At 32.5% G+C, this 13325-nt stretch overlaps 1 protein-coding gene across 10 annotated transcripts in view; it reads left to right on the top strand.

Annotated features, from left to right (window-relative positions):
• Positions 1-13325, top strand: part of LOC143041743 (coronin-1A-like) — a 195162-nt gene that overhangs the window by 90710 nt on the left and 91127 nt on the right. Inside the window, exon 11 of one of the 10 annotated variants that reach the window (XR_012967815.1) lies at positions 6895-6964. The exons of the other annotated variants lie outside the window; for them this stretch is intronic. The gene's annotated coding sequence lies outside the window, so the exon portion shown is untranslated. The remainder of the gene's footprint in view (positions 1-6894; positions 6965-13325) is intronic. 10 annotated transcript variants of the gene reach the window in all.

Genomic DNA, 13325 nt, shown 5'->3' with positions numbered 1-13325 from the left:
TAATATACCTCTCAAGAGTCACCATATCATCATGTTTGTGGTAAGTGTGATTCAGTTTTTCATATTTTGTGTTGTAGCCCTTTTTTTTTTTTTTTTTTTCTCTATTAGCATGTTAGTGTTCATCACTAACTGCCACATCATTCATTTGATTTGTTATGAGGAATTCATGAGTATGTAAATTAATTTGAAATTTAGCTTCAATATATGTATAAATCTTCCCTCTCCTCCATGTTTTTTTTCACACCAGTTTATTCATGAGTTGCATATTCTAAGTGTATCATTATCAGGTGTAGCATGGGTCAGTGGTTTATATGAGAATGAAAATTTGCTATGGAAGTTATGTGCATGATATAAGCTTATCTTAGTATAGCTGTTTAGTCCTGCTTACCATGTCACCACCATGGCATACATATTTTTGTGGATGATGTTAGATAATTTGATTGAACTTAATGATTTGTCCAAAGAAAGTTTAAATTGATTTGGACTTAAATATGTAGAATATTACATGTGTATCTGTACAAGTAACAACAAAGTGACATGCAGATCTGTTGATTTTGGAGGAAAAGCAAGAAAGTTAAGAAAACACCATTGTGGGAGGACATAGTACCTTTAGTAGCATACAGGATATTGCTCTCCAAATCCTGAATGCATGCTTACCCAATTGCTTTTGACCCATGCAGGGATGACCTTTCATCCATGAAATGCCAAGATGAGAAGAACAACATATGGGTTTTGGATGGGTGTATGCTTTGCTTAACCACATTCTTATAAGGGGGAAAGGAGTTGTACTGTTTGTAGTACATGGGGTTGGAGCTTTGCTCGTAGGGTCCCAGCTGTATAAGAACATAAGAATGAAGGAGACTGCAAGAGACCATAAGGCCTACACTAGGCAGCTCCGTACTATCCAGAACAACGAAATTAGCAAATAATGAACATTACATAAATATATGGATAAGAAAAATAAATGAGTGAGGAAGAAAAATGAAAATAACTTAAAAACGAAGCGAATGAAAAAAACGAAAAGAGAACTGAAACTAAAAAAAAAAAAAATGAGATCGAGAAAATGGTATATAAGGAAAAGGAAACAAAGAAGAAAGAAAAAGACGAGGAGAAAGGAAATTAAAAATAGCTTGTACCAATATAGATGGAATAACTTCAGGAATGAATGAATTAAACGATTACCTGGCCTTAGAAAAACCAGACATAATGGGAATAGTGGAAACTAAAAGTGTTCACCATCCAACACTGTTGGACAAGGTTTATACAACTGCTGGACAAAGAACAGAAAGGATAAACAGGGTGGCAGAGTATTAATTTTGACTAATAGAAATTTAAATGTAACAAAAATAACTGAAGGAAAAAGTAATGAATCAATTATGATACAAGTTGAAAGCAAACATATGAAGAGTAGAAAATTTATAGTGGTGTATGTGCCCCCAAAACACAGTCCTGGACAGAAAGGAATCATTCCAAATTATTAGAAGATACAAAATATGAATTAACTAATATACTGAAGAATAGAGGAAATACAGTAATTATGGGTGACTTTAATTCAAAAGAAATATATCGGGAGGAAATAACAGTAAAGGGTGGAGAGGAACTCTGGGGCAACGCCCTGCTCGATATGACCATTGAATACACTGACTCAGTGGATAAGGGAAAATACCAGATACAAAGGTATTTATCTCTAATTACTATCCTCATTTTTCTCCCAGTGAGGAAGTCTTCCATTCACTCCAATAATTTTCCTCTGATGCCACCTATTGATTCAATTTTTCTCATTAATTTCTTGTGTGGTACCTTATTGAATGCCTTTTGTAGGTCTAGATAGGCACAGTCTACTCATCCATCCCTCTCTTGTATAATATCTATTAGTCTTGAATAGAAGCAGTGTTTATAATTTCAATTTGGATAATCTATGTTCGTATATTAATTTGGAAAGAGCTGGTGCCAACTTTGTCATTGCTCTCTGCATTCTTTCTAATTTCATTATATTCTTTTTAGTACTGGGTGTCCATAGTATTGCTGCGTATTCCAGTTTTGATCTTATTAATGTAACTAATATTTTTGTAATCATTTCCTCATCCAAGTAGTCAAATGCCACTTTCATTGACCTGAATAGGTTGAAAGTTTCTTTGACTATTTTATTGATATGTTTGTCCGGTGTCATGTCTTTGCAGATTATTACTCCGAGGTCTCTTTCCGAGTTCACTTTTTTTACTTCACCAATTTTATAAAAAAAAAAATTATATTCTGTTTTTACTTTTTCCAAACTCCATTATACTACATTTCTTGATATTAAAGTTCACTTCCCACTTTTGAGTCCATTTACAGATTTTGTCCAGGTCTGACTGTAATGATTCACAATCCTTCTCTGTTCTTACTTTCTTTAGTATTTTTGTGTCATCTGCAAAGAAATTCATATAAAACTCTACTCCTTCATCCATGTCATTTATATATATGACAAACATGATTGGAGCCAGCACCGAACCTTGCGGGACACCACTTATCATTTCTTTCCATTTCAAGTATTTATCTCTACTTACCACCCTCACTTTTCTCCCAGTCAGGAAGTCTTCCATCCACTCCAATAATTTTCTTCTGATGTCACCTATTGATTCTATTTTTCTTATTAATTTCTTGTGTGGTACCTTTACGAATGCCTTTTGTATGTCTAGATAGGCACAGTCTACCCATCCATCCCTCTCTTGTATAATTTCTATTAGTCTCGAATAGAAGCAGATCAGGTTTGTTGCACATAATCTTCCTTGTCTAAATCCAAATTGATTTGGATTCAATTTAGTTGTTTCTTCCAGATGTTTAACCCATCTACTTTTGATAACTTTTTCACATATTTTTGCTACTGTGCTTGTTAGTAGTTAGTTGGATTTTCCTTGTTTCCTCCTTTATATATTGGTACAATATTTGCATTTTTCCAGTCCTGTGGTACCTTTCCTTCTTTGAGCGAGCATTTGTGTGTGTATTTACCTAGTTGTATTTTATGGGATGAGAGTTATGCTCGTAGTGACCAGTTTTCGTATCTCTCCGCACCCAATTTGTTCTTAAAATCTTGTATAGTTTTGGCATTCACTGTTTCCTCATTTAGTTTGTTCCAGACATCAATCACTCTGTGTGGGAAGCTATTCTTTTTCAAATCTCTTCTGTAACTGTCCTTCTTTAGCTTCTCGTGTCTTGTTTCTCTTCTGTCCCATTTTAATAAGTGGTCTGTATCAAGAACTTTCATCCCTTTCATAATCCTGTAAGTGGTCAGCAAATAATCTCTTTCTCTTCTCTGTTTTTTATTATTACTAGATGACCATAGTTCACAGCATACTCCAATTTAGGTCTTATTAGTGCAACCACTATTTTCTTTACCATTTCTTCATCCATGTAGTCAAAGGCCACTTTCATGGATCTCAAGTTAAAAGTCTCTCTAAATAATTTATTGACATGTTTATCAGGTGTCAAGTCACTTGAGATAATCACTCCCAGGTCCCTTTCTGAGTTGACTTTTTGACTTCCGTGGTACCAATTTTATATTGACTTGATATTCTATTTTTGCTTTTTCCAAATTCCATTATACTATATTTCTTAAAATGTGTGTGTGTGTGTATGTATATATGTATATATATATAATTGTGTGTGTGTATATATATATATATATAATATATATATATGAATTATATATATATATATATAATATATATATATATATATATATGAATTATATATATATATGCACACACATGTGCATAAAGTAGTAGCCTCTTTCTGTTTACAAACTCCTAGGGTTTTGGAGATAGACCCCCATAACCATATATATTCTGATACCCTATCACTCCAGGTACTTGGATAACTATATATAATATGAAAAAAATATTTTGGCTAAGGCTAAGGGTCAAAGGGGTATGGTGTGGCAAATCGCCACTACTGTAGTTTCCCCTTAACACCATAGCGTTTTTGTGACAAAAATTACTATGATTAAACAAACCATTGTACGTGTTCATAAATATTTGAAATTAATGTTGCCACAAACTATGATAGCCTTTGTAAGAAGAAAGCATGTAATGTAAAATGATTGTATAATTTTACCAAATGTTGAAATATTGGTCATTTTTATTTTACTTTTTTAGCTGGCGGTAATATAATCAAATTTAAAGATAAAGGTTGGTTCAGTTCTTCTTTTACATCCGAGTATATTTTATTTCCAAAGAGCTGGCGGTAATATAATCAAATTTAAAGATAAAGGTTGGTTCAGTTCTTCTTTTACATCCGAGTATATTTTATTTCCAAAGGGAGTCTCCCTTCTCAAATTTATTTTTTTCTTTCTTTTACCAAATGTTGAAATATTGGTCATTTTTATTTTACTTTTTTTGCTGGCGGTAATATAATCAAATTTAAAGGTAAAGGTTCAGTTCTTTTACATCCGAGTATATTTTATTTCCAAAGGGAGTCTCCCTTCTCAAATTTATTTTTTTCTTTCTTAACATTTTATTTGTGTTACACTTTCCATTCAGTTATATAGAAATGTGTAACTTTTCACCGCAAATTCTGTCAAAATTAAAATGATCATTATTTGCCCACAGCAACGTGCAGGTAATTTGGCTAGTGTGTGTGTGTATATATATATACATATATACACACACACACTTAACCCTCGATTTAACGGACAAATGTGTGCAGACCCTCTTCCGTTATTTGAAAATCGGGTCCGCCCATTACCAATACTGGATACCGGACATAAGTCCGTTACATAGAAAATTGTCCATTAGGTTTCGGTGTGCACATACATATTAGATATGTAATAAAAAGCTACATTACATATGTATAATGATGTACATTACATATAGAGAAGAAATTGAACCACGCCATTAGGTTTCGGCGTGCACATACTTTACTACCAGACACCTATCAGACAAGTGTTTTACGTAGAAAATTGTCCGTTAGGTTTTGGCATGTACATACATATTAGATATGTAATAAAAAGGTACAGTACAGAATAATAATTATTATGTACTGTAGCTTTTTATTACATATCTAATATGTATGTACATGCCAAAACCTAACGGACAATTTTCTACGTAAAACACTTGTCTGATAGGTGTCTGGTAGTAAAGTATGTGCACGCCGAAACCTAATGGCATGGTTCAATTTCTTCTCTATATGTAATGTACATCATTATACATATGTAATGTAGCTTTTTTATATTATAATGATGTACATTACATATAAAAAAGAAATTAAACCACGCCAATAGGTTTCGGCGTGCACATGCATTACAACCGGACACCTATCGGACATAAGTCCGTTACGTAGAAAATTGTCCATTAGGTTTCGGCGTGCACATACATATTAGATATGTAATAAAAAGCTACAGTACATATGTATAATGATGTACCGTACATTACATATAAAGAAGAAATTAAACCGCGCCATTAGGTTTCGGCGTGCACATACGTTACTACTGGACATCTATCGCACAAATTTTAATTTTATGGACTTTGTCCGGTACTATTTGACTGTTACTACCAGACATCTATCAGACAAATTTTCAATTTTACGGACTTTGTCTGGTATTTGACTGTTACTACTGGACACCTATCTGACAAATTTTCATTTTACGGACTTTGTCCGGAATTTCACTGTTACTACCGGACACACTTTTTTGTCTTCTAAATCGAAAGTCCGCAAATTCGAGGTCCACTAAATTAAGGGTTGAGTGCGTGTGTGTGTATATATATATATATGTATAAATAGATTGAAAAAAATACCCGTAGTAAAATGCATTATATCCTATTATCACTCATGTTTAAAAAATGTGCAATCTAAACTCTTGTAGGAAGGTAACTGTGTGCATATGATGGTGCAAAGAGGGGAGAGAGAATAAATGGATGTTTTGGCAGGTGGAAGGTGGGTTTATGCTTTAACTTGGCCACTTAAAATGTGGTAGGGGAGGTCTCTTGGTATTATGTATGTGTATGCATGCACATATACATGTTTTCATATGTAAAATGGGGTAGTGAGTAGTGTATATATAATTACCTAGAAGTTGGATGCTATTTAATTAATTGTATTCATTCCATATATAAATCTTTAATATACTTTACTGTGGCATTATAATTGGTTTTCCTTGCTTTGATAGTTGTGCTTTGTGAAGAACCAAACCATTTTCTCAGATCAGATTTTTAGATTTAGTGAATATTCTCTTTATGTGAATTGTGTATAACTAATGAGATGCAATAGTGCTTGATGAACAAATATGGTTTCATTAATGCTATCATATTTTGCATGACTGAGCTAAGTATTGCAAATTTGATATTCCTTTATGGTCATGTGACAGTCTCATCCTTCTATAATGTTTAGTGATATTTCTATTTCCACCATCTCCTATATGTTTGATAAATTATTATTATTTAGTTTTAGTTTATACATTTTTCATGAAAGTAGCAGTTATTGACAAAACTGATGAGTTAAACACCATATAAGGATGGAGCCTTTATTTGTACGACGTTTTGCTTATTACAGCTTTTTTCAAGTACTTGAAAAAAGCTGTAATAAGCGAAATGTCGTACAAATAAAGGCTCTGTCCTCAAATGGTGTTTAACTCATCAGTTTATACATTATTGACTTGTTGCTATTTTTGTTTTGCACTTTCACATTCATTTAATTTTACTCATTGGCTGGCTCAAACCACCACCATCAGACATTAGCATTTACGGTTCTTCAACAAGTCTGTCTTTATTGCATGCTGCATTTCATTTCTTGAAAAATAAAAGAAAAATAATTCAGATTATTAAATCATTAATAATTATTGGATAAATATTTTATTTGATATCTAAACTTTAAATGCTAGCTTTTACTTAAAAAACTGCACTCTTCTCTGTCTTGAATAAGGTACACTGTGGTAAATCAGCTATGTTTAAAAAAGATGCCCAATACAACTTTGCTGTCATGGAGAATTTTGGTTAGTACTATGTTGTAGCATGGTTTAAAAGTGGAGGGACCAATGTGCAGGCTTCCCACACTTGATATTGCATTGCTTTGCCATTTTGCTTTTGCCATCAACAAAAGGATGCATAAAAGGTTAAGATGAATAAGCTTTTTTGCTGTAGTGCAATCATGTGGATTTGTATTCAGATAAACATGAAAATAGCTATAACTTGTCTATATTTTAAGATATATTTGGGAGGTATTTCATGTATTTGATTATTTTGATTACCTAAAGGTATATACATGTGGGAAATTTTTTTTTTACTGTAGAGGTAGAAGTTTTTTGTTTTTTTGTTTTTTTTACAATTTGTGACTGTCATTCATATTTCACATAATAAATAAGCAAGTAACTGAAGAACACAATTGTTACATCAGAGGTATTTATCTGCAGAGATTTTGATACAGAATGGCTATACATTTGTTACAACTTATTCTCGACTCAGTGATTTTTTCATCCATTAGAAAGCACTCAAGAAAGTAAATTACTCTGTCAAAATAAAATCTAGATGAGTACTGTTACAATAGGGGCATTCTCTGAAATTGAAAAAAAAGTAACATCATCTCTCCAATTTTGCTGAAATTTGGTTCACAGGTAGTTTTAGGGCCCAAAACACATTTCTGAAATTTATAAGACAATCTGAACAATCATTCAGGAGATATTACTTCAGATATTTTGAGTTCATATGAGAGGTCATTAACATTTGGCAACCAATAACTAGGGTGATAAGTCATAGTTATATAAAAATATGTGTGTGTGTATATATATATTTAATGGCAAGATTATTATTGCAGAGTTTTTTATCTGCCTTTTCTCTTTCTCTGAGAAAGGTACACTGTGGTAAATCAGCTATGCTTAAAAAAGATGCCCAATACAACTTACAATACAATACAATCTTGTCATTAAATTTAACCAAACATGCTTGAGAGAAAATCTCCTGCCCATATATACAATGAATATATATATATATATGTATATAGAATCAGAAAAAGACATGAAATCCAAATATCAGATTTTTAGAATTCTAGGTTGAAGAATAAATGAATACTACTATAGCAAAATTTTAAGGTCAGGATTTGACCTCTGGGGTATAGAAAAAAAAATAAATAAAAAAGAGAGAGAGAGAAATGAAGGCATAAGCTTTGGTCATTAGAATTTTTTTTTTTTAATCCTAGTATTTTTCATATAACTAACAGAGAAGTGAGTGCCATAGTTATGCATTGTCTATCAACTGTACATAGTTTTCACACTTGTGTTAATTATATAAAAAATTCTAGCATAAATAAACTTTTTTTTTTACTAATTCAAATAGCCAAAGCTTATGCTTTATTTTTTTTCTTATCCCAAGGGTCAAACCATGACCTCAAATTTTTGCTGAAGTAGGTTTTTTTATTTTTCAACCTACAGGTCTAAAACTGATATTTGGATTCTTCGTCTTTTTCTGGTTCTAAATATATTTATTTATATAACTGACATATTACTCTAGTTATTGGTTGCTAAATGTTAGTAACCTCTCGTACCACCTCAAAATATCTGAAGTCATATCTAAACGGTTGTTCAGATGACCTTGAAATTTCAGAAATGTGTTTAGAGTCCAAAAAGTACCTACAAAGTAAATTTCAGCAAAATCTGAGAGATGATGGCGTTAGGCACCTGTGAGATAAAAAATGACCCCCTCTTCTCTGATTTTGCTGAAATTTGATTTATAGGTAGTCTTAGGACCCTAAACACGTTTCTGAAACTTAAAGGTCAATCTGAACAACTGTTTAGGAGATATGACTTCAGATATTTTGATATACGAGATGTCACAAACATTTGGCAACAAATAACTAGGGTGATCAAAGTCATAGTTATATAAATATATGTATATATATATATTTAGAATCTGAAAAAGACCAGGAATCCAGATTTCAAAGCTTTAGAACTCTGGGTTGAAAAAAAGTCCCACTATAGCAGAAATTTGAGATATTTCACCTCTGGGATATCAAAATTGGAATATATATATATATACACACATAGATGAGAAAGATGAAGTCATAAGCTTTGGTTATTAGAATCTGTTAAAAGAAAAGAAAAAAATTATGTTAGTATTTTTCATATTAACACACAAGTGAATGCCATATGAATGTGTTGACAGTAAACTGTACATGTTTAACACTTATGTTAATTATATGAAATACTAGCATAAATAAACTTTCTTTACTGATTCTAATAGCTATATATATATTTTATATCCCAGGGGTCAAATCTTGACCAAATTTTTGCTAAAGTGGAATTTTTTATTCTTCAACCTAGACTTCTAAAACTTTGAAATTTTGATTCCTTGTCTTTTTCTTATTCTAAATTCTAAATGTATATAAATTTATATAACTATGACTTTCCCCTAGTTATTAGTCTCTAAATGTTGGTGACCTCTCGTATGACCTCAAAATATCTGTAGTCATATCTCCTGAATGATTGTTCGGATTGACCTTAAAATTTCAGAAATGTGTTTAGAGCCCAAAAACTACCTACAAACTGAATTTCAGCAAAATCGGAGAGATGAGGGTGTTAGGTATTTGTTGATCCGACAGAGAATGTCACAATAGCCCCATGTATAGCAAATGTATTAAGAGTATTCTATATATATGTGTAAGATATGATATATTTTATAAAATGATTATACTTTACATATACAGTGGTCCCTCATTTTTCGCGGTTTATGGGGACCAGAACCCCCTGCGAAAGGTGAAAAACTGCGAAGTAGGATTTGCCCCTCCCCCCCCCCAGGAATTTTGTAAGTGTATGTGGGTACCAAAATGTTTAAAATATGTAAACAGTATTTATACTTTACATATTTGAGACAGATTACAACAGTACACATATTTACTTAAATCATTAATTATAAAACCTTATACAGTAATTAACATTTATTATATAGTAATTAAGGTATCAGACGCACTGATAGAAAAATATTTATAATTTTTTTTATATTGACTTGATATTTTTACAGTATAATCAGATTATTATTTTCCATATTCCATGAGCATTTGAACGATGTATGACCGTCTCTTCATATGTCCGTCCGTATGATGTCATTGATGCCATCACAAATGTTTTCCAATCTTAATACTTTACCTAGACTAACTTGCGTTTGCATGTGAAATCTCAAATAGCATACAAACAGCGTGAAATTTCATTTTTTCCTAAAATCCTAATAGATCAAGATATACAGTATTTTACAGCTTGCAAGACACTGCAGCTTGGAAGACGCACCCTAATATTTGAAAGAAATTTCTAAGAAAAAAAAAAAGTCATTCTCATACAAGAACACTTTCACCATATACCCGACCACTGAACACAAAAACATAAGAAGCAAGGAGTCTACAAGACACTATTGTTTCGGCACTCATTACAAATTTGCTGGAGCACTCACCACAAATTTACAACTATGTAAATAAAAATACCATAGGTAAATATGTACACACAGTGAAGCAGTCTATTACTTCTTGTTTTAGTGGCAGGCGACGACACGTATTGGATGTATTGTTTACATCGCGAAATCACTTGTCCGATTTTGTTTGTATGGTGATGATACTAGTTGGTGATTAGTAAATATACTATACATTTTTCACTGCCCAAGGGTGGTTTTATTTTCATAAAAATAAACTAAAAATTTTAAAAATATGCATGTAGAAATATAAAATTTCAAAGAAATTTATTCATCCTCAAATCCCAAGAACTCGTCACCATTGGATTCGTGTAAAAGTTCTGAACTCTCATCTACAGAGTTATCACTACTGTACTGAGTTTACATCATATAAAAGGTTGAATTAAATAGTACTGTACTTAAGCTAACATCATAGTGTAATGACTCAACATGCAAAACCAGGTTGCTATCGGATAAGTGTCCAAGCTCACTTGAGCCTGGGTGTTGCCTTACAATACAACATTCGTCTTGGAAGACACACTAGTATTTTTCAGGGTATTTTTTAGGGAAAAAAGTGCGTCTTGTAAGCCGTAAAATACGGTACATAGGTCATAAAATGCATGACTTTGTGACGTTGCACCAGTGCCGTTTTTTCTGATAGAATTTCCTTTAGTAATATTATTTATCATTATAATCATTTATCAAAACATACACGAGAAAGGCACAACATTCATGTGTTAGCATGATAAGTTTTAAGAAAATTTGATTATTTTCTGATGAATTTTTTTATGAATATTTTGGAAAAACCCGCAAAGCACTGAAACCCTGAAACGTGAAGCGTGAAGTGGCAAGGGAACACTGTATAACCATATGATACATAAATGTAATACTTTATATAGTTGTATAATGTGTACTTAAACATTGAAATGACGTATGCATATGTTTTCGGTGGTGTTAAGATTTGGTCCACTGCTGCATGTAGAGAGGCTTGTGCTAGATACATAGAGGTCATTAACTCTAACAATAGAACTTTTATATATTTAATTCTGGCCAACAGTAGGTAGTTCTATTTGGATGGAGGGGTGGGCTTAGGACTGACTGTGGGGTTTTGTTTATTGAAACCACTTTTAGGAATGGGCTAGTCCCCACATGTAAATAGAATTGTCAGTGGTCAGAATGAAATTTATAAATTGTGATATCTTTAAGGTGTTAATGCCACTGAATACTGCAACAAAGCTCGTGCATTTTATTCCATATTAAAGTTATGCATGTGAATGTGTTGGCAGCCACACTGCCATCCAAAAGGGTGTGAATATCAATTACAGTGCTTGCAATGAGGATGGCCCTGAGAAAATAATCCTATTGTGAAACCTAAGGATTAATATAGTTTGGCTTTATGCTGGTGATGTGTTTGAGATGGTTTCTTTGAGAACAAACTTGCATATTTTAAGATATGCTTTTATAATTTCCAAAACCCATTTTGGTGTACTCAAAAACAAACTAACAAAATTGTATGTGTGTGTGAATGTGTTTTGTATTATAGCATGTAGAAACACATTCTGAAATTGTTTACTACTGAATAAGTAAAATGCATACAGTTTAAGCTTTATGGCAGACCCCAATTTTATTCACTTTAATAGTAAATCAATTAGACACTTCAGTGTGACTTCCTCCCTGAAGTGGTTATACTGTATCCAGAATTAGAGCAACATACTTAAAGTATTTTTGAAATAGGTAGGGTTAAACCGCTTAGAGATAAGATTTTAGCAGACAGTATATAACATTTCAATACTAGAAGATCAAATGTATTGAAAATTTGATTACTCAAACAGTTTTGTTTGTTACAAGAGAAAGAAGGCTGGGTGGATTTTTTGTACTTGGATTTGGAGATGATGAGGTAGCACTAAGATGAAAAGGAAACAAGGTTGGTGGATGGGAGTGGAATGGGTAGGAGTGGGTGTATGGCTTTGATTTGGCTACCTTCCTTATAAGGGAGAAGAAACCCTTGGTATATAGATTGATTTGGAGATCTCTGAAAAGATACCTCATAATCGACAACCAGCATGGAAATAAGAGCATACTGAATGACATTAGAGAAGTCTCTTGCATTGGAAGAGAGACTTCATGAAAGAATGTGGACTTTGTTGTGGCTGACATCAGATAATTGTATTCAATTGAGGTTAGAATCCTTTGGAAAAGGGTTATTTCAATTAACTTGCTTTGCTATGATGGTAGTTGTGAATTTTGTTGTGGCTGGTGCCACACTATTTTAGCCAAGAATTTTATCAGTATATTTTCTGTCAAAAGAAAAATAACAAATCTGTGGAACATAGAATAAATATCAAAAAATGTGGAAAGAAATACAGTATAACTTGTGATCATTTAGCTAGAAAATTTTGAAAATATCTAATTTCATTTTTCCCAGAATGTTAGTTTTCTCAATCCTGTTTCTCTAGCATATTTTATTCAACCAAAACCTAACCAACTCTAGGTATAGAGTAGGCAAATGGAAAATATAACATCCAGGACAACAATGCTCTTTATAGATTTTGTTCCAGTTAATTTGGGTCAGTTGATTCTACTAATTGACACACAAATAAAAATGAGCACATACTTCATTGAAATGACAGTTTTTCTAGATTTTAACCACTTTGATATAATGATGCTTAGGTAAGTGTTACGAGGCAGGAATGGGTACATGAGTATGCTAGCATCGGCATCTTGATATATATATATTTATTTGTTTATTATTATTATATATACAGTCGAACCTCAAAAGCCCGGACTAATTGGGGGGAAGGGTGGTCCAGTCATGCCAAACGTCTGGTCATCAAAAATATCGCCCTAACAACCGTAGATTTTCATAGCGGTATACGTATAGGTAATGTATATGGCATAGAAACACATAAGAATAATACTCTAACACTG

Source organism: Oratosquilla oratoria, chromosome 32, assembly GCF_046742065.1.
Source record: "Oratosquilla oratoria isolate Oo_2021 chromosome 32, ASM4674206v1, whole genome shotgun sequence".
In the NCBI taxonomy this organism is placed as follows: Eukaryota; Metazoa; Arthropoda; class Malacostraca; order Stomatopoda; family Squillidae; genus Oratosquilla; species Oratosquilla oratoria.
Note: the sequence above shows the minus strand (reverse complement) of the source record. Positions and strands in the feature narration are given on the sequence as shown.